Source organism: Manis javanica, chromosome 7 (assembly GCF_040802235.1).
Source record: "Manis javanica isolate MJ-LG chromosome 7, MJ_LKY, whole genome shotgun sequence".
NCBI classification, from domain to species: Eukaryota; Metazoa; Chordata; class Mammalia; order Pholidota; family Manidae; genus Manis; species Manis javanica.
The window spans coordinates 52,537,484-52,562,694 of record NC_133162.1 but is presented as its reverse complement, the minus strand read 5'-3'; the positions used below and the strand labels follow the sequence as shown (position 1 = coordinate 52,562,694).

The 25,211-nt window shown below is 36.7% G+C and overlaps 1 protein-coding gene across 7 annotated transcripts in view; it reads right to left on the bottom strand.

Moving 5' to 3' along the window:
* The window catches only part of JMJD1C (jumonji domain containing 1C), a 380,729-nt gene that overhangs the window by 92,255 nt on the left and 263,263 nt on the right, over positions 1-25,211 (bottom strand). Inside the window, exon 1 of one of the 7 annotated variants that reach the window (XM_017667160.3) lies at positions 3,606-4,523. The exons of the other annotated variants lie outside the window; for them this stretch is intronic. The gene's annotated coding sequence lies outside the window, so the exon portion shown is untranslated. Of the gene's footprint in view, positions 1-3,605; positions 4,524-25,211 lie in introns of those variants that run through there. 7 annotated transcript variants of the gene reach the window in all.

Sequence of the window (25,211 nt, the reverse complement as noted above, 5' to 3'; positions counted from 1 at the left end):
ATAAAAATTTCTAAGATAAATTGCTTCTGAAAAACTAGAAAAGTTAATTAAGACCATATTTACACCACCCATTTTAAAAAAAATTTTAAGTATTAAACTTCATAAAACCCAGTAGTATTAACGAGTTTTTTTTTTCCTAGCTCATTTACATCAAGGATTTTAAATGATCAGGATGCATCTGGTCTTCTAACTCCACCCATGTACTACCCACCCCTGCCCCTGAACCAAGCACAAATAAAAATCCAGCTGCTTGTAAGAGCTGCATGGGGGAAGGGAACAGGAAGAGAAGAGGGAGATAAGAAATATTACACAAAACCCATCCTTCAGTATAGTCTCTCCAGATCTCCACTACTTAAAAAAAAGTGGGGGGTGGAGAGGAGGGCTTCACAGTCAGTCATTTAGTAATTTTAAAGAAGACTCGCTCATTTTTTATGTACAAGATTTTACTCAGATCTTGGAGTGGGGTGGGAGGGAGGTAGGCTGGAGAGGAAGAGGAAGGAAGGAAACAAAGGTAACGTATGCATATTTAAGACTATCACACTCAGTTTCGAAATAGATGCAGCTTAAATAAAAACGAAGTGTCATGTATCTATGGTACTGTTCTAAAAACTTCAAAATGAAAACAATTCCACCATCGTAAAACAGTGGCTTTACTGTAAAAGAATCTAAGTTTGGAAATTGGAATTCACAACCAACTCAGTTTCTAAATTACCTATAATCACATGATGAGATCTTGGGACAAAACCTCTTGTGACGGGGTCTGAATACAAACCAAAGCTTTTGGCACAGACAGTAAATATACCCAGGAGATCCGAAGCCACTGTGTTTCCTCCTTCTCTTACTATGTCTTAGAAATCTAACATCCCGCTACTAATCATAACTAATGAACACTGAGGGAAAACGTTTCAAGATCTTTAGTTCAGAGTGACTCCTAAAGAGTTAATTTCTATATTTAAGAAATTCCTCTTAAAGCTTTCAGTTGGATTCACTGAAGAGTCTATATTACACAGTGTTTCGAAAAAGCTAAAAACATGAGAATAAATGAGCATTTTAAACATGCCTTATTTCTACATTATTGCACCATGAATTTGTAATTTCTTTCCTGAATTATAAAAAAATTCCCTTACATCTCCATTAACTTAAGTATTTATTAGAAATACCTAAGCTGTTAAGATCCTTCCCCTGTCCCAGGGCTAACCTTTTAAGTACTACATATGTACCAAAAGTATTTTACTTGGGTGAAAAATCACTTTTTCAAAACAAGATGTTTCCCCATTACTTAGCTATACCTATGCTCCTGTTGCCATCTAACATTTTCCATTTACTAACACTAAATTCCTAACACTGTTGTTTCACCTAACACGTGACTGAGGTTTGCAAGAAATCCAAGAGCATTCGTTACTTAAAAATCTACCAGTACGTGATTGACATGAAATGCGTAACATTTCTTCATATTATTTTTTCCGTATTTTATCTTTACTTGGTTGAAAACTAGAAAACACTGGCACCTTCTCAAGGGGACTTTTAATCTTTAAATTTCACCAAATGCTCTTTTCTTTTCAAATAGTATCATCTCAGGTGAACTTGTGAAGGTTAACAAAAACATCCACAAAAGATATTATCTAAGTAGCTAAAAAAAAAAACAAAAAAACAATTCAATTAAGTAGGATTTGAAAAAGAAGTAAACTCATGTGAGTGCCTCTTTCTTATGCAAATAATACAGGTGGTTTGCATTTCCTATGAGACCCAGTCATTTTATAATATGAAAAACATTCTTGTGAAGACAACCTCTCAGAACTATGCTTTAAGGTAGGTCAGAGTTCTATGGGTAAATTTCAACAGGCCAACTTACTATAATTTAAATCACTCAGTTGGGGGGAAAAAGTTTAGTTTCTAAGCTAAAATAAAAAGCTTCTCACTTTAAGATACCTAACTGAAAGCCATTGCTAGAATTTAGCTACCAGAAATGTTAAGACTAGTTACAAATTGTCTATTTCTGATATATTAATAGTTATAATCATGTAAAAATGGAGGTCAGAAGTATACCATGCTTCTTAAATAGCAAATAGGGAAGAGACTTCCAAATTTTAAAATGTGCAGTTGTATTTGAACTATAAATATGTTCTCACCAAGTGCCGATAAATATGCTTATAGTACTTGTTTAATGTTTCAATATATAATAAATGAACAACTCTGAAAATGTGTGACTGTTTCTACTTTATGGAAAAATTAAAGACAACATGTATAACTTTACCTAAATACATCATGATTTTTTAATGTGGCAAATCAACGACATAACCATTAATTTTTGTATCCAAATTGAACATATTTAAAAAGTATTTGTTTAAAAAATTTTTTTAAAAGAAGTATTTAAAAATAAATGGATCCTACAGTTTTTATGATGAATCTGTAGTAAATATTTCATGGGTCTAGGTGCACTGGAATGTAAAGAAACTAGAACTCATGCATAACTAATTCAAGACTCTAAAGATATATTATTCTATGAGGAACTTCCACAGCCTAAGGGGAAGCAATGAGCCACCATCTGACGAAAGACACAGTAGAATATGGCCCTAATCACAAAAAGACTATTATTCCAATGCTGAAAAAAATCTTTGAAAATCCAAATGAAAATTATTTAAAATCAAATATTCATAGTTGAAACAAAATACTTTTTCCATTTTGTTAATGGATTAGGAGTTCTTTTAAGGTCCTTTGTGTTAGCCATACTTTAAAAATAGTCTAAAGCCAAAATAAATACTTAGTTGAGAGCCTGCATTTCTAGTAAGGCCTACCACGCTATAGGAAGAATGCTTAGAACAACTGTATCCTGTTTGGGGCTCCATGCTGCACCACATTCCATTCACATGAGGAAGAGGCGAACAGATGAGTCCTTCTTGAAAAAAACTTTTAAAATAAATCAGCTACAGCTTTCAAACATAACTCAGCTGCTCAAACAAACCCATGTTAAAGCTCACCATTTAATTTATCTGGAAAATCATAGAGTTTATGTCTGAAGTCTGAGTTTCTAACAATGTCAGTTTAACATTTAACAATTCCCTTTCCAAGTAAAAAAAAAAAAAATCAGGCTCATTAACTCCAAAAATTTGACATAAATCTCACTAAAAGAAAATACTGAAGCAGAAAACAATCTAAGTAGTATTTTAGAAGTCAAGGTTTAGTCTATAAAAAAAAAAAAAAGACTGGAGTGCCCTGAAAGAACAAAGTCCAAATTCCCACCCAAGCAGGTCTACTGAAAAACACGGGTACTGTTAGAAAACAAGCTGGGGGTGGGGGCGGGAATACTCCACACTAAACAACCTCACAAAACAAATACCTCCACTTCCCTTAAAACACTGTATTCTTAAAAACCCTGATCTGAAACATTTCTGCTGTAATACTTTAAACAAACTTTACTTTTTAATATTTTTAGTTTTAAAAATTACATAAACAATAAATCTTTCTAAAAAAGTACAATGAAATTTCTTAAAACTAAGAACATTAAGGCTGTATATATAAAAGGCAGTGACCTTAATTCCTAACGCTGAGAAGCAAAACCAAATGTAAATTAAGACAAAAGAAAAAGGAAGCAGAAAAATACAAACCGTACTCTGCTCTTTACAATTTTAAAGTATCTTTAAATCTCCGAAATCCACGACAGGTCTTTAAAGGTCAAGAAGTATCGCTGACATTCCCATTTTGTTCTTGAGCAGTATTTTTTATTTAGCCTAAATACTTTAGTCTTCAAAAATCACAGGCAAATGGCTCTCATTTCTGAGCTCTCTTGCAGCGTCGTCATTGTATAGGAAGAAAAGCCAAGACCACAAAATGAAGCAGAGGCTGTAACCTAACAAGTCTCCAACAAGCAAATGACGATTTTCTGTCTGCTCTGGCTCAGCCCTGGCAGTGATGAGGATTACAACTCGCTCTTTGTCATCAGCACTCTGGTGTTAACGACTAAGAAATCCTGCAGCTGAAGCACTACTGCATCCTCCGATTTGGGTCAGGATAATTTCTCCCGAGGTCGCTTACATAACCGGTAAGATACTCCACATAGAGAGAACAGCCATCCATCAGCTAGAGAAAGCCTTTCCCACTGTACACTGCATGGAAACACACTGCAGTAGCTTCCAACAGTGCAGACACCCAAATGAGAAAGACTATTTGGCTTAGGGCACACTGAGAGAAGGGAAGAGGCGGTGCTCTGTAAACTGTAACTAATCCCCCGTCACAGGTGCTGATGGAGTCACTTCCAGCACGAGTCACATTACTGGTGATTACTCATTTGGCTGCGGCCATAGACTGGCTCATAATTTTAACAACAAAGACAGACTAGTGGTCAGACTGAGAGCTCAAGTTTACCATCTTCTTCGTACAGCAAATGCAAATACGAAGTTTTTGCTTACCAGATTTTACCAAGGTGAGAAAGTGCAGAAAACTAATATGTAAGTTTCTCTCCAGTTGGCAAAAATGAAGCATAACTTTAAACCATTAAAAATACTTTCAGTGTGTCGTCAAGTAAAGTATATATTTTTAGTTTAATCATTTGTCCTTAACAAATACCAATATAAAAAACCTCAGGGTGAAAAAGTTTAAAACATTTTTAGATTAACAGTCTTACTGAAATCAAATGACATAACTAACAACTTAAGAGGTACTTTACTCAAATGAAAAACAAAATAATAATCCTTATATTGGCAGATTTTAAAAAATGCTTCTGAAACATTTTTTTTATAAAAACAACATAATCTAGACAGTTCATTTAAAAAACCTATCATTTGAAAGAATAAAATATATTTTTCTGATGTGTTGTCTAACACTCTTATTTCTGTAATTGTATTTATATGGTCCAATATAGTAGTCACAAGGCTACTGAGCACATGAAATGTGATTAGTCTGAATTGAGATGTGTGCTGCATGTATAACACACTGAATATGAAAAAAGGATGTGAAATACCTGTAAATGCCAGAAAACATTTACTTATTTCTCGATGATGTATATAAATGTCTTTTATTATAAATTTGTCCCATTCGAGATACCAATTTCAGTAAATCTACATATACATATTTTTTTTGAAATACTACATACACAACCAATATGATGAATCATGTTAAGGGAAAAATTTTCAGCCACCAACCAAAGCTCTGTCTCTCATACCTACTCACAATGTTACCAGTTTCATTTCACAGGAAACATCAGGTTTATTACTAAAAAGAAGATATTTTAAATTCAGTATATGACAGACATGCACTTCTAAAAATCTCAATCCTTTTTTGTTTTATGATGGGTAATGACTATTCTAAGAATACCAGTAAAATATAGCTTTAGAACATATTTGATTGTACTAAAATATTTGATAATACTAAAATATAACTTTAAAGCAAAGTATTTTAATAATGAGTAAACCAAATATTAAATGATATACAACATCCCAATAATTCATTCATAATCACTTAAGACATGAATATAAACATATACAGAAACAGAAGAATTCACAATGTTATAAGTTACCAAACACACAACTGGACAAACATGGCAGTCTTATTCTTAGCCCAAAACAACAAAGAAACATCAAATGCTTGATGCATATATCATTACACTGTCAAATTTTAAATACATGTCATACTACATTCCTACAATTTACTTAACATTAGAGAATTAACTTAATAGAGTTAACTTAATATTTCACAGGATTTATCCTACAATCTCACATAAATTCAGGTTTGACCATATATATTAACTTAAAAACAGCTGTCTCTGTTCCTCAAGTACTATCAAGTCCCCTACAGAATCAAACAGCATAGAACTACGTTTAGCTAACAATCCAATTATCACAATATTTATATTCCTAGTAAAAAAGAATGTAATTTTATAAAATTATTCTGGTATTCTGGTAAAATTTACTCTGGTGAATTTCTAACACAAAAATGAAGTAACAATATTGAGAAACCACATGGTAGCAAGCTTAAATTGCTGTTTTTAACCTCAAGTCTCCTTAATTCTCTTATGTTCTTACAGCTCATTAGGGATCATAGAGACCACCTTTCAGACAGTGAAAAGCACCAATTTGAGGAGAGCAGCATTTTAGTCTTTTAAATTGGTTGTCCTTATAGCTTAGACCTTCCTTAATGGATTAAGGAAGGAAGTTAAAGAGTTACTGTCAATTTTTATTTTCTTTTTTTCTCTGTTGCAGTGGGGAGGTAGGGATAAAAGGTCTTTTCTGACAGCTGAACTAGGCTAGAGGAAGAGGAAACTACTCCAGTTACTGCCCACAAATACACATCTCTGACTTCCTTCCTTTTTAACTGGTTTCTAGGTTACAAGCTGAATAAATCAACAGAGGTGAGAAAGTAAACAGAGGCTAAAAGGAAGGCAACACTATATGGCTATCTGAAAAAAATGTGTTACCTCCAATAATGTAAGAACCTTACACAAGCAATTCAGAGTTAATATGAGCATTTTGGTTCCATTTATCTTGAACCATGAAGACATAAACCCCTCATCTTTATAGACATGGAAGACTAAGGAAACAAGTGTGTTCCTCCAGGTGTACAGACTTTACAAAAAAACAAAAGCCTTTAAGTTCAATGGCCTAGCATTGTAAATATTTTTATAGACATAAGGGTAGAAAAAGAAGATGAATGTTGGCAGCCGTGCTCAGAAAATAGCGCCCCATGCAGGGCAGCCGGAAGGCCCCGAACTTCCTAATGACAAATCATCCCACACCACTAAACTACATGCTAATTGCGCCTTGGCATAAGGACCAATGAGACCCACCAAATGGTTATGCTAATAAGGCATATGGAGCCGCACCAACCAGGTCAGAGCATGAGAACTATATAAGCAAGCCTCTCCTTCCCCTCTGGGTCCTGCCCAACTCATTTGTTTCACAAAGAGCTGAAGAATAAAGCTTTCTGCAGAAGAATCCTGCTGTTGTTGCGTGCTGTTCTTGCCGGCGAGGACAGGGCACGCGACAAGTGGTGCCGAATCCCGGGAACCAGAACATCACCGGCACAGGGAGGACCCTTCAGACATCTGGAGAGGATTCAGAACTGCAGGTCAGAAGAAAGCCCGGAGGGGTAAGTTCCGAGAGGCCCCTGCTTTTTAGGATGATGGTTGATGGTTCTCTGTAAATAAGGAGGCACCATGGGGAATGCACCGTCATTAGTCACGGCGCTGCAGACAGCTCTCAAAGAGCGAAACTTGAAGGTCTCCAGCAAAGTCTTAGGATCTTTTGTGAAGGAGATAGACCGTGTGGCCCCCTGGTTCATTTGTTCAGGGTCCCTCTCAATCCCGAGCTGGGACAAACTGGGGAAAGATCTTGATAGAGAGGAGGAGGAGGGTAGCCTGAGGGGAGGCACCAGGCCCCTCTGGAAACTGATTAGAGCTTGTCTGCAAGATGAGAGATGTGAAAAGGTAATAAAAGAAGGTCAGAGAGCATTGACAGATATCCAAGAGAGCATGTCAGAAACGGAACGGGAAACAGAGAGCGCGCGCGGCCGAAAAAAGGCCACAAAAACGAAGGTAAAGAAACCTCAGAGTGAGGGAGAAAGCCCGCCTAGGGCAAAAGCGAAAGAGCCCCGAGAAGCGAGTGACAATCGCCTCGGAGAAAATAGTAAATACCCCTGGAAAGAGTTGAGGGACCTCCAACTCTCCAATAGGGAATCTGAGGAGGAATTAACGTCCGCAGAGGAAGGGGAAGAAAATAAAACCGCAGAGTGTAGAAGTAAGGGAACCAGCAAAGTTGAAAAGCGGACCAAGGAAAAAATGAAAGCAGGGTGTCCCCCGACGCCCTTTGCCCCGCCACCTTACGTGAGTGGCGCACTCTCCTTTTGCCACCCAGATACTCTTCAGGCAATTAGACAAATGTTTCCTGTATTTGAGGATAACGGTGTACGCTCTCACCAGCCCCTGAGCCATAAACAAGTTAAGGAGTTAGCAGAATCCGTTCGGGCTTATGGAGTCAGTGCTAACTATACCATAGCACAAGTTGAGAGATTAACAGAGACAGCCATGACACCCGCAGACTGGCAATATGTAACTAAGGCATGCCTTTCTAGTATGGGGCAATACATAGAATGGAAGGCATTGTGGCATGATATCAGCATGACCCAGGCACGCGCAAACGCGGCCGAAGGACAGCCTGCATGGTCATATGATATGCTGACGGGCCAAGGACAGTGGGTAGCCGACCAGACCGCCTTCCCCTTACAGGTATATGCACAAATAAACACGTGCGCCGCCAAGGCATGGAAAGCCCTCACCAACAAAGGAGAAGTATCAGGCAATTTGACAAAAATTATTCAGGGGCCGAGCGAGCCATTTTCTGACTTTGTCGCTCGTATGATGGAGGCCGCAGGCAGAATATTTGGAGATCAGGAACAAGCAATGCCCCTAGTGGAGCAATTAGTGTTTGAACAATGTACCAAGGAATGCAGACAGGCGATAACACCCTGGAAACAGAAAGGGATACACGCTTGGTTGAAAGCCTGTAGAGAAATAGGAGGGCCACTCACCAACGCGGGCCTAGCCGCAGCCATATTACAGAGCCACAAACAAGCCAGGATCACTAACAGAAGTATTAAATGCTTTCACTAATCTGTCACGAGGCCTGTCCCAGTATCTTTCAGGAAACTGGTCCCAGGACTTTGATGGAGCACTAGAAGAACTGCGGCGAGAAATAATCCACATCAACTCCACCCGTCTAGATATCTCCGTAGCAGAAGGACTCTCTTCCTGGTTCCTCAGAGCTCTCTTCCACGTCAAGGAGTGGGCGGGCATGGCTGGGATGGGCGTGTTCCTGCTTGGAGGTCTCATGCTCTTACTCTGGTTGTTATGCAGACTCCGCAACCAACATAAGCAGGACAAGGTGATCCTTGCTCAAGCCCTAATGGCGATAGACGTTGGCGCCTCTCCCCAAGTGTGGCTCAATATGCTTAAGAAGGAAGCTCAGCTTTAGCTTGAGGTAGCTCTTGCACCCTGAGCCCATGTGGCACTGCACCAGGCCCGAGTACCTCAATGCTTAATCACAGCTTTCTTTAAGAAGCTCATGGTGCAAGAGGGTTGAGAAAAAGGGTCCAAACCCTTTGTACCAAGCGGTCCCAACGCCAGCCAGAGGATGCGAGGCAAAGCACTGCAAGAGGTCTTGGACCCCTCTGAGAGGCATGCCTGACTGCATAGGGGTAGATGCCCAGAACCCCTCTCCAAAAAGGGGGCATCAGGAAGTATGATGGAGGTCAGGCCTCTGTCTCCGCCTCTGCTGGCAAGTTCCGCCTTGAGCTTCTGTTAGACAAAAAAGGGGGAGATGTTGGCAGCCGTGCTCAGAAAATAGCGCCCCATGCAGGGCAGCCGGAAGGCCCCGAACTTCCTAATGACAAATCATCCCACACCACTAAACTACATGCTAATTGCGCCTTGGCATAAGGACCAATGAGACCCACCAAATGGTTATGCTAATAAGGCATATGGAGCCGCACCAACCAGGTCAGAGCATGAGAACTATATAAGCAAGCCTCTCCTTCCCCTCTGGGTCCTGCCCAACTCATTTGTTTCACAAAGAGCTGAAGAATAAAGCTTTCTGCAGAAGAATCCTGCTGTTGTTGCGTGCTGTTCTTGCCGGCGAGGACAGGGCACGCGACAGATGAACAATAATAGTTCAAAGGATTTCAACTCTATATGGCCTATTATGAAGGTTAATTAGATAAAGGAAAATATTTTTCAATATGCCATCTTATAAATCTATGAAAATATATAATCAAATGTGCAACTCCTGCACCATGGTAATGTCTAAAGGATTAAACTCTTCATATTAACCCATAAAGATCTTCCAGGCACTGCAAAGGTTGTGTAGCAGTTTTGTACCTTCAATAGAGTATTAGTTCTATAAGGATTTTCAGATGAAATGGACATATCATACTAAGTTTTTAAACTTTCTTCACTCCTTCAAGCATGCAGCACATTCATTCAACCAATATATATGGGATGTCTTTTATGTGCCAACCACCCAGCTTGACCTTGAGAACACAATGGTGTGGAAAAGACAACCAAATTCCTATTCTAGCCTACTTTACAGATTTTTAGAAGGAAAGAGAAAAGAGACATTGAGTGATTATAGAAAAAGAAACCTCCAAAAAATTAGTGCTCCTCTCCCTCCCTCCCTTCTTCACTATATTCTGCCCCAACTCATGAGAAGAGGAGTACAACAGAAAGGGCCCACTTTTTAAAGTTGTAGATTTCATTTCATAGTTTTTAATAGCATATTGTTGAGCTAAGAAAAATCACTGTTGAAAATATTAAAACATAAAAACATTCTACACAAATAGTCTATTTTTCAATAAGCATCATGGCTGAATTTAGTGTTTTGTCTTTTGTTTTTTTCCTTTCAGACTTTCTGGATACTAATAAGGCCCATACTCTAACTTTAGAGTAAGTTCTTAGGGTCTGTTATCTCTATGACTTCTCTTTCAGTATCTCCCTGTTCAGATAGTCCCCCTTCCTCCCAATATTATGAGGTTTCAGTTACTTTTCTTTCTCTACAACTTCAAGATATATGCCATTAAAGATAACCAACTGTTCTTTTCACAAATAAATAATTCCCAACTATCTTTTAAGACCTGAACTTTTACCTTCTTTTAGCCTATATTTTGTACTCTTACTAGAACATAGTCATATTTATATCCTGTTACCACATAAAGCCAAATATAATTAGAATTAAATGTTTAACCGTCTTTCATAAGTTATTTGCACTTCTTTCAAAACCACTAGTACTATTACATCAGGATACCTTGAAATTCATTAATACAGTGATTACGCTTGATTATTTGTTTCCCTTGCTTCTTTATATAATACTGTGAATAGTTGGTATTTTCCTTTCATATGAATAAAACAGTCATCAATGTATAGTTTAGAAAGTTCCAAATAGTATCACAAAACTATGGGGATTCAGTTTAAGGTAAAGGTGGATTTTTCAAATCAGACGGGGTGAAAAATGAGAAAACTAAATGAAAGAAAAACAGTCTGTTAAAAATGGAAAATGAATCTTTACAGATTAATAATCTCATTTTTACAAATGAAGAAATGGACACTCCAAGAAATTAAGTGACATTTGTCAAAATCTTGTTTATAGAAGCCCTAGAACTAGTCTCAATATCTTTAATTTAATTCATAGCTGAATGATTTACATTCTAAGATGGTTTTAAAGAACTATATTGTTTTTATGCTTACTGGCATGAAGTAGCAGAGAGCAAAGTGTTTTGCCATCTACTGAATAAAATGGAGGAAAATGAAACCAGTCTAGAAGAAAATGCAAAATCATATACTATTGAGAAAAAGAGGAAGAACATAATAAATTTTTATACTCTCAATATGCTTCACTGACACTTCTGTCACCTTTCAGACAGAGAAATAAACAGGATTAGGAAAAGAAAGCAAATCATCATAAAGGAGTTTTTAAAGCTATGTTCAGAAAAAGATAACTTGGGAAGATGATTCTAATAGTTAAAAGAAAAGGAAACTTTAATTCCTACTTTGGTACTATTTATGTCTGTCAAGAAAAAAAATTTTAATATTCCAAGTGTACACTAAAGAGTAAAATAATCTAAATTAAAAAAAAGCATTTTGTTTTAAAAAACAGAATTAGTTTTCCTTATAAATAATATAATTACATTAGAGATAATTTGGGAAAACAAATGGGTAAAAAGGTTCCTACACTGTTCACCATGATCTCAGCCAGTTAACCATGTAATTGAACTTTCACAAATATATTTGTTACCAAGTTTCAAGAAACATACAATTAATAAGCTGCTCATTTTATTTAGTACCCTTTTCTTGTTATTATACTGGATATCATTTTAAATAGCTACCAAATGCTTAAATCAAAGTAAATGAGCCTTAAGTTTTACTCTGCATTCTCTTCGTTCTGATTAGACCTTTTCACTTTTCTACTATCACAAAAAATGATAGGAATATCTTCATGCCTAAAATCAATCCAAGTTTATATGGGGTCAAATAAATTACATGTTAGAATATTAATTTGATACATACAAACTCAGAGCCACTACTGGTAGTCTTTGAAATCATGATAATCAAGATATTAGATAGGTATCTATCAATATTTATAAAGGAGGAAAGGGACAATTTAGAAATAAACTACATGCTAATGAACTTGAAGTACAGCAAAATTCTGAGATGGATAGTTAGAATTATAAAAAGAAAAATGGTTCCTAAGAGCCAAATATATTCCTTGAGAGTAATTTCTCTTTTTAAAAACAAAGGTTACTTTTATGAAGACAATCTGCAATAGGAAAATCAATGAAATATGAACTGGATGACATTTCTTGATATTTTGTAGCTGGTTAAAGAATAATGGAATAATAGTACTGTTTTTATCCTGTAACATGTTATTACTTCATCTTTGGTCTTACACACCATCATGTGAAGGCTACCTTTATTTGCAAATTAGCAAGTGACAAAATGATTACAAAAAAATAATTAAGACCTAGATTTTAAAATTATCAAGAAAAGCTGGAATAAGCATTAATCCTCAAACTTAATAATACAAAGTTTAGGTCCTATTTTTTAGTTAAAAAAAAAAAATCAACTATGTAAGTAGAATGTAAGAGAGATCTAGTTTCCTAGAAATTCATATGAAGGAGTCCTCGAGATTTCACCATGCAAAGTCAATCCAGGTTTCTCTATTTAAAAACAGTGGTATACAAATAAAATATTGAAACAAAATACCAAGACCAAGGGAGGTAACAGTCCCTTTATATTTTGTATTGGTCATACCTCTCTGAATATATTGTTCAATTTGGGGTATCAAATATTAGAGAAGCAATACAAACTGAGATGTGTCAGAGACTTTTAAAAATAATTAATTATTAGGATTATTTGAAGTGATGGAGAATGTCTAACCTGAATAAGAGAAGGATAAATGATAATTATGTAGAGTCATTTAACAGGTCAGATGATTTGGAAAGGAAGAACCATAAAAGTAAAACTTCCAGGCAGGCTAATTCTAACTCAGCACAAAGAATGAAGAAAATTTCTAATAATTAAACACTACCAAACCAAAGCAGACTTACTCATAAGTAGTTAGGTTTCAGTAATTAGAGGTAATTAAGAATCTGAATGAAAATTAAACCTGACAAGTCTGTCATTGAAGGATCCCATTTCTGGCTTTGGCAAGAATTGTTTTATAAAATATATTAAAGATTCTTTGCAATTCTAATATTCTATTATTATCTTCTTTAAGTCACTTTATGTTTAAAAGCAAAGTGAATATAAGCAAGATTAAATCAAACTTTTCATAAACACTGCTACTACTTTTACATATATGAAAGCATAAAAGGAGTACTGCTCAATGTTTATGTATTATTTGCTTAAGGTGGAAGAATTAGAAGTAAAATATAACATCTCCTGTTCCAGAATAAATTAAGTTAACCAACACTTGTTCTGCCTGGCAGAAATAAAACTACATGGTAGACTTCTGTGGCATGGGATTTCTGTAATCCACAGATCCTTTATTATTTATGATGAAAAACCAAATATAATTTTGTGGAAATAAGAAATATTACAAAATTAAATCAACCCAACCATAAATGCAAAGCATGTGTTAAAATGGTAATAAGCACAAAATCACAAAAGAAATTCAAAGTTAAGCTAAAATAAAATGCTTACAGTCTTGAGTCTTGTCAAGCATGCCATCCTCAGTTGAGTACAGTAGATACATGCCTTTATGTTTGCATGTGATGGATTTCCTGGCCTCTTGTTCTAAACTAACTTTAAAATATTTGTTCCATTTTTTTCTTAACCATTTCACTGTTTGTATTGTGGAAACTTGAATAAGGTATCTATTTCTTTACTGGTTTTGTTCATTTTCATCTGACAAACATCTGTTTCTTGTGCAGAACAAGTCAACAAGGCTGTACAATTATTTCCCCATTACCTCATTTGTCAAAACTCTGGTGATGTCAGCAACAGTCTGGAAACTGAATTTTTCAACTAACAAGGGGGATTCATAATTTCCATTAAGTATAATACAGTAGCTATTTTCGGTTATTTTAAAAAATAAATACATTTTAGGTAATAATGACAATGTATGTTAGATAATATTTGGATTCAAAATATGATAAGGTAATAACAAAGTTATCAAGATTTCAATCATATTTTTTCAGCTATATAAAATGGAAGAGAGAACTTTACATAAAGATTTTGGCAGTAAAGTGCTTTTTTCAATTACTAACAAATTATGATTCATTTAAAATTAACTTTGCTATGTTTCTAGTATGTTTTAGGTCAATTGAAAATTATATTGCAAAAAACTACAGAGAAAATGCATTCCCATAATTTAATTTCAGGTCACCAACCACTAATAATTTTGACATACTTCCTTTAAACAAAGTCCCTCCTCTATAAGCTCTACCTTTTCCTAATTCAGATAACTTCCCTTTTCCTGAGGACATCTCCCTCTAAGAGGATGAGACAACAAAAGCCCCAAGGCTAGCTGGGAAAGGAAACCGCTGAGGCCCATTAATGATGCCCAGAAGCCTTGCTTAAGTTTACTTCTGTAGAGAGAGGAAACTTTCACAATTGGACTCTCCATGGATAATGAAGATTCCTTCCAGGTCTCAGTTTCCTTCAAAATTTCAGACAGCCTGTAAGCAGTGTGGGCAAATAAACTTCTTTGGGACTCCTGTGGATTTAGTAGTGTTTTATAGCTTTTGAAACAGTTGCTTTTTCTTTGGGATCTGAAAGCTTCCCTGCATTGACCACCTGACCATCAACTTTAGGAGCGTTTTAAAATAGAATAAGTTTTTCCTAATTTCAGGAATCCTTATAGATAATATTTCCCGTCTACTGTTACATTTAAGTAACTATATTTTATGTTTTAACTTTGAGCTGTATTCTACTTGGCCTTGGAGAATGTAAACATACTTAAAAAGTATTATTTAGTAAAAAAAAATTAAAACACTTATGGAACTATGTATGCATTTTTCTACTGATAGGAAGAAAAGCTACATAGTAGAGCAATTATTTATGACACCAGTTTATCAATGGGTTAACTAAAAATGTTTATGTACTTTAAATTGCTGCTTCCTTTATCAGGAAGGAGGGAGTTTTCTTTATTCTCTTAGATACTAAACTTGATTGAGCTTTGTTATGTTACATTTTGTTTATTACTATATTAATTGGTGAAGAATCCTGAAAGGTATACTTTGCTTCCAGAGCTTGATGCTGAAAGCACAGAGTGGTGTCAGCCAAATACTGGAATAGAGGTTTTCAGAGTACCCCGTGTCCAGCAGCTGATACCAGCAGTACCAAGTTGCTAGTTAAAAATGCAAATTGTCAGGCTCTACCACAGACTACCTGATTAGAAAATCTAAGGCTATCAATCTGTGTTTTAACAAGTCCTTGGGTAATTCTGAAGCACTGTAAACGTTGAGAACCAGTAAGGAACAGCAAGTGCTCTTAACCTTTTTGGGGTCAAAGAACTTTCAAAGTTTGATGAAAACTATAGCTCCCTTAGAAACATGACACACATAGTTTTGTACTACAATTTCAGGGGTTTCCAAGATCATCTGGAGAACATTCTGAGAATTGTATTTTTAACCTTTAATCCTGATGATCTACTGAATCAAAAACTGAGGACAGAGCACTATATAGTAAATATTTTTAAAACTGCACTTTTAAGTATTTTCCCTGTTGTCTCAACATCCCCATAAACAGTCCATAAGCACCCTGCCTAGGTGACCAAGTGCACCAGGTTGATAAAGGTTGGCCCCTGCCACAGGTCCCCCTTCCTGTCCTCTGTTGACCACCCCTAGTAACATCCAAATGCACCATTAAATCTGCTTGCTCCTTTTCTTGTATTCCCCAACCTGACCCCCAAGAAAGGCGCTAGCCCACAGGTCTTTGTGCTCTCTCTTGGCTTTCCACGTGCTTGGTTGAGCCTGCTCCCCTGTGCCACGCAGAGACTTTATCTCATGCACTGACTTTATCTCGCTAGGATCTATGAATATAATAAACTTGGTTTTCCTGTGCCTCTCCTGTTTCTCCTCTTGTGGTTGCACCTGACTGACCATCACATAAAAGAACACAGAACAGGCCCAGGAATCCTTAGTTTTAAAATGCTAAGTTAAATCTGAAATTCAGTCAGCTTTGGGAACCATTATTTCGGGGAACCATGAATCTTGGATGAGACTTCCCCTTTGGAAAAACAGCCTAGAGTGAGTATATCTCAGAACAGAGTGCTCCTGTCCAGGTGTTAGATCAGTCTCCTTGTCACTTTGCTACCTAACCTATTTTCTCAGAAGTGCAGCAATAGCTTACATTGGAAAGTTGCTCATTCTCAAGGTGGGGCTATCTGAACCATGTAGGCCTCAATTTCATATACCAGGTTTTCAAATTCAAATAACCTAGGGCTAGTAGAGGATAAACTCTTTGGTATTATGCAGAGAGATACCTATTTAGAAATGATTTGGCATCTTAAAAATATCAAGCAGCTAAAACAACAGGCTCAGAAAGTGGCAATGATGCTTCTCTAGATTAACTGGAAACAGAGACCACCAAAACACCATATATATATTAAATATATATATTTAATATATACATATAAATAGTAAATATATATAATATATATCATAAATATATATAATAAAAATAATATAATACCAAATGTAGTTTCCCCTTGATTTTAAAAAAGAAGAATTAAGATTCCAATCATCATTATTCCCTGCTTTCTATCACAGTAGGAGCAACAAGGAGGTAGTTCCTCAAGAGAAGACATAAAGAACCAGAAGTATAGTTAATAATTCAACAAAAGATTTCAAAGCTTATTAAAATTGCCTGTGAAACAGCAAAAAAAGTTTCCTAGATCACATGAACCATGAACCCATTATGAACTGGATCAAGATTATAACCAAGGAAGTGAAGGCCCAAAATTAGACCACAGACTTTTTCTATCACACATGATCAGCTGTAGCAATGAGCGGTGGTGGTCATGGTAATTAAAGGTTAGGTCTCCTATCTTAACATCTAGAAAGTACACATGAAGTTATAATTTAAGGTGCTCATCTTTGAAAAAATACAAATTACTCATTTTGAAATACAAAGCATAAAAGATTAGTAGGAAATCTAGCTCTCAAAGAAAATGTTTTGGTAACTACAAGTTCACAACCATTAATTATTAGTTGGAAAACATTTATGAAGTACCTATAAAGTGCTACCAACCTACTGTGCATGGTATTATACATAGGAAGTTAAGATTTACAAACATTCTATTTCCTCTGGAATCTAGCTAAATAACAATTGAACTGTACAATGAAATTTAACAAGAGCAAAAGTCTGTAGTTGAGGTTCTAAAAAGCTATTACTTAAGCATGGTGCAACACACTTCAATCCATCCCTCATAAGCACACATCACTATAATATGTGATAAAACTTGCTTAGTAGCTTTTGATATAAAAAAGGATTGGGAAGTTTTATTCATTCTACAAATATTCGCTACTTGGAACATCTACAATCTGTTAAGCATTGTCCCAGAGATTTCTGGATGATACAAAGATGAGGCTACACAGAAACTGAGTATAAGGAAAGAATGTACTGTGGTAAGAATGCTAAAAAGGTTATTCTAGACTATTACAAATATGTTAACAGTCTCAATATATTGAGATCACTTCAAATGAAGAGCAGACATCCCATTCAGAAACACAGACTTCGGAATATAAAAAACAGGTCATCTGGATAGTGAAGGTTTCTTTACAATTAGTCATGTTAGGACTGGTTAAAGGTACTGAGAATGTTTAGCCTAAGGTCTTTATTATACTTCAATATATAGGAAAAACTGTATATATCTTGTTCTAGAGGACAGGATCTCAATCTGGGTTTAAAAAAAAAAAAACATTTAGGGAGTCCAGAAAGTCCTTGAAATTATTTGTAAAGATTTGTGATTATCTGCATTCTTTACCTGGAGAAAGGGTTATTGATAGCTTCTCAGATTTTCAAAGGGATCCATGACTAAAAGAGTTAAGAAATGGTGCGTACAAAAAAAGACCAACATACGGAATTTATATATAGCCAGATTTTGGTTCAATGTTAGGAAAAGCTTTATAAAAATTTTGTCTGCCCGATAATGAGATGAGGCACCTTATAAAGTAAAATCTCAGAAAAAAAGCATTCACACAAAGAGTATTTATTTATAGAGGATACCAGGATGTGAGGAGTTGCAGGTACACTTTGAAATCTGTCAAGTCTTTGATTTGAAAAGATATTTGCTTTGAAATTTTAAGTTATATTAAACAATAAGAGTTTTCAATGTATCTCAAGACGATTATTAGAGGCTAAAATTGTTATATAAGAGTTTTATTTATGAGTAGGAAAAAAATAATAAGTAGGATATAAGTAGTAAATACACATTTATTGTAATTTTGGATAATATCAAATTCTGTTCTAGATAACAAGAAAAACAAATATGATGGATGAAACTCATTAGATATGGTTAATATAGATAGCAAGCATCCTGTGTGGTATATTAGACACACAAAAGAATAACAGGGAACACAGAGAAAACATGGAAACATCAAGTAAATCTCTTTGATTCATTCAGCTCAGATCATGTCACCTACTTATTTTATCAACTACAGAAGCTTATCAAAACATCACTCCTAAAATGGTCATTTACTGATGATACCCATTATTGCCTCATGTGTCCCTGGCTAAAAATGTATAAGATGAAAGGCATGGCTGCTCAGCAAGTCTTTCATGAGTTGTATTTGTAGCCAGGCTTACTTACTCCTGCAAAAATAAACATATATTGAGTCAGTCCAACAAGACAATATAACCATTATAAATATATATGCACCCGACACAGGAGCACCTACATATACAAAACAAATACTAAAAGAATTAAAGGAGGAAATAGAATCCAATGCATTCATTTTAGGAGACTTCAACATACCACTCACTCCAAAGGACAGATCCACCAGACAGAAAATAAGTAAGGACACAGAGGCACTGAACAACACACTAGAGCAGATGGACCTAACAGACATCTACAGAATTCTACACCCAAAAGCAGCAGAATACACATTCTTCTCAAATGTACATCGAACATTTTTCAGAATAGATCGCATACTAGGCCACAAAAAGAGCCTCAGTAAATTCAAAAAGACTGAAATTTTAACAACCAACTTCTCAAACCACAGAGGTATAAAACTAGAAATAAAATGTACAAAGAAAACAAAAAGGCTCAAAACACATGGAGGCTTAACAAGATGCTCCTAAGTAATCAATGGATCAATGAACAAATTAAAACAGAGATTAAGCAATATATGCAGACAAATGATGACAACAGCACAATGCCCCAACTTCTCTGGGATGCAGCGAAGGCAGTTCTAAGAGGAAAGTATACAGCAATCCAGGCCTATATAAAGAAGGAAGAACAATCCCAAATGAATAGTCTAAAGTCACAATTATTGAAACTGGAAAAAGAAGAACAAATGAGGACCAAGGTCAGGAGAAGGAGGGACATAATAAAGATCAGAGAAGAAATAAATAAAATTGAGGAGAATAAAAAAACAGAAAAAAGTCAATGAAACCAAGAGCTGGTTCTTTGAGAAAATAAACAAAATACATAAACCCCTAGCCAGGCTTAAGAGAAAAGCAGAACCTACACACATAAACAGAATCAGAAATGAGAAAGGAAAAATCATGACAGACACCACAGAAATACAAAGAATTATTAGAGAATACTATGAAAATCTATATGCTAACAAGATGGATAACCTAGAAGAAATGGACAACTTTCTAGAAAAATACAACCTTCCAAGATTGACCAAGGAAGAAACAGAAAATCTAAACAGACCAATTACCAGGAAGGAAATTGAATTGGTAACCAAAAAACTACCCAACAACAAAATCCCCAAGACAGATGCATTCATCACTGAATTTTATCAGACATACAGAGAACACATAATACCCATTCTCCTTAAAGTTTTCCAAAAAATAGAAGAGAAGGGAAACTTCCAAATTCATTCTATGAAGACAGCATCACTCGAATACCAAAACCAGGCAAAGACACCACTAAAAAAGAAAATTACAGGCCAATATTCCTGATGAACATAGATGCAAAAATACTCAACAAAATATTAGCAAACCGAATTCAAAAATACATCAAGAGGATCATAACCTCTGATCAAGTGGGATTCATCTCAGGGATGCAAGGATGGTACAACATTCAAAAATCCATCAACATCATCCACCACATCAACAAAAAGAAGGAAAAAACCACATGATCATCTCCATAGATGGAGAAAAAACATTTGACAAAAATTCAACATCCATTCATGATAAAACTCTCAATAAAATGCATATAGAGGGCAAGTACCTCAACATAATAAAGGCCATATATGACAAACCCACAGCCAACATCATACTTAACAGCGAGAAGTTGAAAGCTTTTCACCTAAGATTGGGAACAAGAAAGGGATGCCCACTCTCCCGCTTTTATTCTTTATAGTACTGCAGGTCCTAGTCATGGAAATGAGACAAAATGAAGAAACACAAGGCATCCAGATTGGTAAGGAAGAAGTCAAACTGTCACTATTTGCAGATGACATGATATTGTACATAAAAAATGCTAAAGACTCCAGTTCAAAACTACTAGAACTAATGTCTGAATTCAGCAAAGTTGCAGGATACAAAATTAATACACAGAAATCTATTGTTTTCCTAAACACTAACGATGAATTAGCAGAAAGAGAAATCAGGAAAACAATTCCATTCACAATTGGATCAAAAAGAATAAAATACCTGAGAATAAACCTAACCAAGGAAGGGAAAGAACTATACCCTGAAAACTACAAGACACTCTTAAGAGAAACTAAAGAGGACTCTTAAGAAACGGAAACTCATCCCATGCTCTTTCTTGGGTAGGAAGAATTAATATTGCCAAAATGGCCATCCTGCCTGAAGCAATCTACAGATTCAATGCAATCCCTATAAAAATACCAACAGCATTGTTCAATGAACTGAAACAAATAGTTTCAGAATTCATATGGAACCACAAAAGACCCTGAATAGCCAAAGCAATCCTGAGAAGAATGAATAAAGCTGGGGAGATTATGCTCCCTGACTTCAAGCTCTACTACAAAGCCACAGTAATCAAGGCAATATGGTACTGGCACAAGAACAGACCCATAGACCAATGGAACAGATTAGAGAGTCCAGATATTAATCCAAGCATATATGGTCAATTAATATATGATAAAGGAGCCATGGGTATATAATGGGGAAATGGCAGCCTCTTCAACAGCTGGTGTTGGCAAAACTGGACAGCTACAGATAAGATAATGAAACTGGATTACTCTAACTCCATACACAAAAGCAAACTCAAAATGAATCAAAGACTTGAATGTAAGTCATGAAACCATACACTGTTAGAAGAAAATGCAGATAAAACTCTCTTGAATATAAACATGAGCAACTTCTTCATGTATATATCTCCCTTGGCAAGGGAAACAAAAGTAAAACCGAACAAGTGGGACTATATCAAACTAAAAAGCTTCTGTCCAGCAAAGGACCCCATCAGTAAAACAAAAAGACATCCTACAGTATGGCAGAATATATTCAGAAATGACATATCCGATAAGGGGTTGATATCCAACATATACAAAGAGCTCATGCACCTCAACAAGCAAAAGGCAAATAATCTAATTAAAAAATGGGCAGAGGATCTGAACAGACACTTCTCCAAAGAAGAAATTCAGATGGCCAACAGGCACATAAAAAGATGCTCCACATCACTAATCACCAGAGAAATGCAAGTTAAAACCACAATGATATATCACCTCACACCAGTTAGGATGGCCACCATCCAAAAGACAAATAAAAATAAATTTTGGTAAGATGGAACCAAGATGGTGGTGTGAGTAGAGCAGCAGAAATCTCCTCCCAAAACTATATATATTTTTGAAAACACGACAAATGTAACTATTCCTAAAAGAGAGACCAGAAGACATAGGACAACAGCCAGACTACATCTACACCTGTGAGTACCCAGTGTATTGCGAAGGGGGTAAGCTAAAAGCCACAGCCCGGCAGGACCCGAGTGCCCCTCAACCCAGCTCCCGGCAGGAGAGGAGTCGGAGCAGGGAAGGAGAGGGAGCCCAAGACTGCTAAACACCCAGCCCTAGCCATCTGTACTGGAGTGCAGACACAGTGCATGCGTGGGATGCTGGAAACTAGGGAAACAGGACAGTAAGACCTGTGAGCAGGTCCCCGCAGTCGGCACACCCAGGACAAAGAAAAGCAAGTGCTTTTTGAAAGTCCTAAAGGAACAGGGACCCCACAGTTGGATGGAAGCGTCCCAGGACACTTAGCCCAGCAGCTGGCAATCCCAGGGAACTCTGGGTGTCCTAACCCCCAGGGTGGCAGCGCAGCTCAGAGGCCCCTCATGGCGATAAACAGCCTCCCGCCCATTCCCCCTCTGACACGGCTCCGCAATGTTGGAGAAGCAGCCTGAGGCTGGCCATATCCACAGCAACTGCGGAGCTCCACAGCAGCCGGGCAAGAATTAGAAACCCCGCCTGCACGCAGCTAGCCACCACAAGCCACTGGGGTCACTGTTCTCCCAGGAGAAGAAGGCCACAAACCAACAAGAAGGGACGTTCTCTTAGCTAACACATGCGCCAGCTCCCCACAAATACCTCTATCGCCATAAAAAGGCAGAAGAATTTGATACAGACCAAGATCACAGAGGCAAACCCTGAGGAGATAGACCTAACCAATTTCCCTAAAAAAGATTTAAAAATAAAGCTCATAACCATGCAGATGGAGCTGCAGAGAAATATGTAAGAGCTAAGGGATGCTGTCCAGAAGGAGATTACAGAAGTGAAACAATCTCTGGAAGGACTTATAAGCAGAATGGATAAGATGCAAGAGGCCATTGATGGAATAGAAACCAGAGAACAGAAACGCATAGAAGCTGATACAGAGATAAAAGGATCTCCAGGAATGAAACAATATTAAGAGAATTGTGTGACCAATCCAAAAGGTACAACATCTGCATTATAGGGGTACCAGAAGAAGAAGAGAGAAAAAGGGATAGAAAGTGTATTTGAAGAAATAATTGCTGAAAACTTCCCCAAACTGGGGAAGGAAATAGTCAGACCACGGAAGTGCACAGAATCCCCAATAGAAGGGACCCAAGGAGGACAACACCAAGTCATATAATAACTAAAATGACAAAGATCAAGGACAAGGACAGTTTTACAGGCAGCTAGAGACAAAAAAGGTCATCTACAAAGGAAAACCCATCAGGCTATCATCAGACTTCTCAACAGAAACCTTACAGGCCAGAAGAGAATGGTATGATATATTTAATGCAAAGAAACAGAAGGGCCTTGAACCAAGAATACTGCATCGAGCACAATTATCTTTTAAATATGAAGGAGGGATTAAACAATTCCCAGACAAGCAAAAGTTGAGGGAATTTGCCTCCCACAAACCACCTCTACAGGGTATTTTAGAGGGACTGCTCTAGGGAGCACTCCTAAGACTAAATAGATGTCACCAGAGAAACTAAAATCACAGCAAAGAAAGCAGACCAACCAAATACTAACTAGAGGCAAAAAATAAAATCAACTACCCACAAAAGCAGTCAAAGGAAACACAAAAGAGCACAAAATAAAACCAACATATAAAGAACAGAGGAGGAGGAATAAGAAGGGAGAAAAATACAGAATCACCAGACCATGTTTAACATAGCTCAATAAGCGAGTTAAGTTAGACAGTAAGATACTAAAGAAGATAACCTTGAACCTTTGGTAACCATGAATCTAAAGCCTGCAATGGCAATAAGTACATATCTTTCAATAATCACCCTAAATGTAAATGGACTGAATGCACCAATCAAAAGACACAGAGTAATAGAATGGATAAAAAAGCAAGACCCATCTCTATGCTGCTTACAAGAGACTCACTTCAAACCCAAAGACATGCACAGACTAAAAGCCAAGGGACGGGAAAAGATATTTTATGCAAACAACAGGGAGAAAAAAGTAGATGTTGCAGTAGTATCAGACAAAATAGACATCAAAACAAAGAAAGTAACAAAAGATAAAGGACATTACATAATGATAAAGGGCTCAGTCCAACAAGAGGATATAACCATTATAAATATATATGCACCCAACACAGGAGCACCAACATATGTGAAACAAATACTAACAGAACTAAAGGAGGAAAGAGAATGCAATGCATTCATTTTAGGAGACTTCAACACGCTAGTCTCTCCAAAGGATAGATCCACCAGACATAAAATAAGTAAGGACACAGAGGCACTGAACAACACATGAGAACAGATGGACCTAATAGACATCTATAGAACTCTACATCCAAAAGCCACTATTTACAATAGCCAAGATATGGAAGCAGCCTAAGTGCCCATGAGTAGATGAATGGATAAAGAAGATGTGGTACATATACACAATGGAATATTATTCAGCCATAAGAAGAAAACAAATCCTACCATTTGCAACATGGATGGAGCTAGAGTGTATAAATAAGCCAGGTGGAGAAAGACAAACACCAAATGATTTCACTCATATGTGGAGTATAGGAACAAAGAAAGACTTAAGGAACAATACAACAGCAGAATCACAGAACCTAAGAATGGACTAACAGTTACCAAAGGGAAAGGTACTGAGGAGAATGGTAGGGAAGGGAGGGATAAGGGTGGGGAAAAAGAAAGGGGGGATTACAATTAGCATGTATAATGTGCGGGAGGCATGGGGAGGGCTGTGCAACAAAGAAGACAAGTAGTGATTCTACAGCATCTTACTATGCTGATGGACAGTACTGTAATGGGGTTTGTGGGGAGGACTTGAGGGGGGGAGCCTAGAAAACATAATGGTCTTCATGTAATTGTAGATTAAAGATACCAAAAAAAAAAAAAAAAAAAGATGTTCAGCCTTACTAATATTTGAAAAAACTGAAAAATCAAAATTCCCTTTTTACCCAAGAGTAGCAAGTGAAAGGAAGGCTGAATCCCACTGTCGGTGTGGGGTGCACAGTGAGCTGCACAGCCCCAAGAGTGAGGTTGAGGGTCATAGGGGAGCGGAGCTTGTGTCTGGGGTGAGGAAAGATCTGTTTCCTGATTCCCACCTGCGGTGCCTGTCTCTGATGTCAGAGCCAATGGGCTGAGCACACAGGT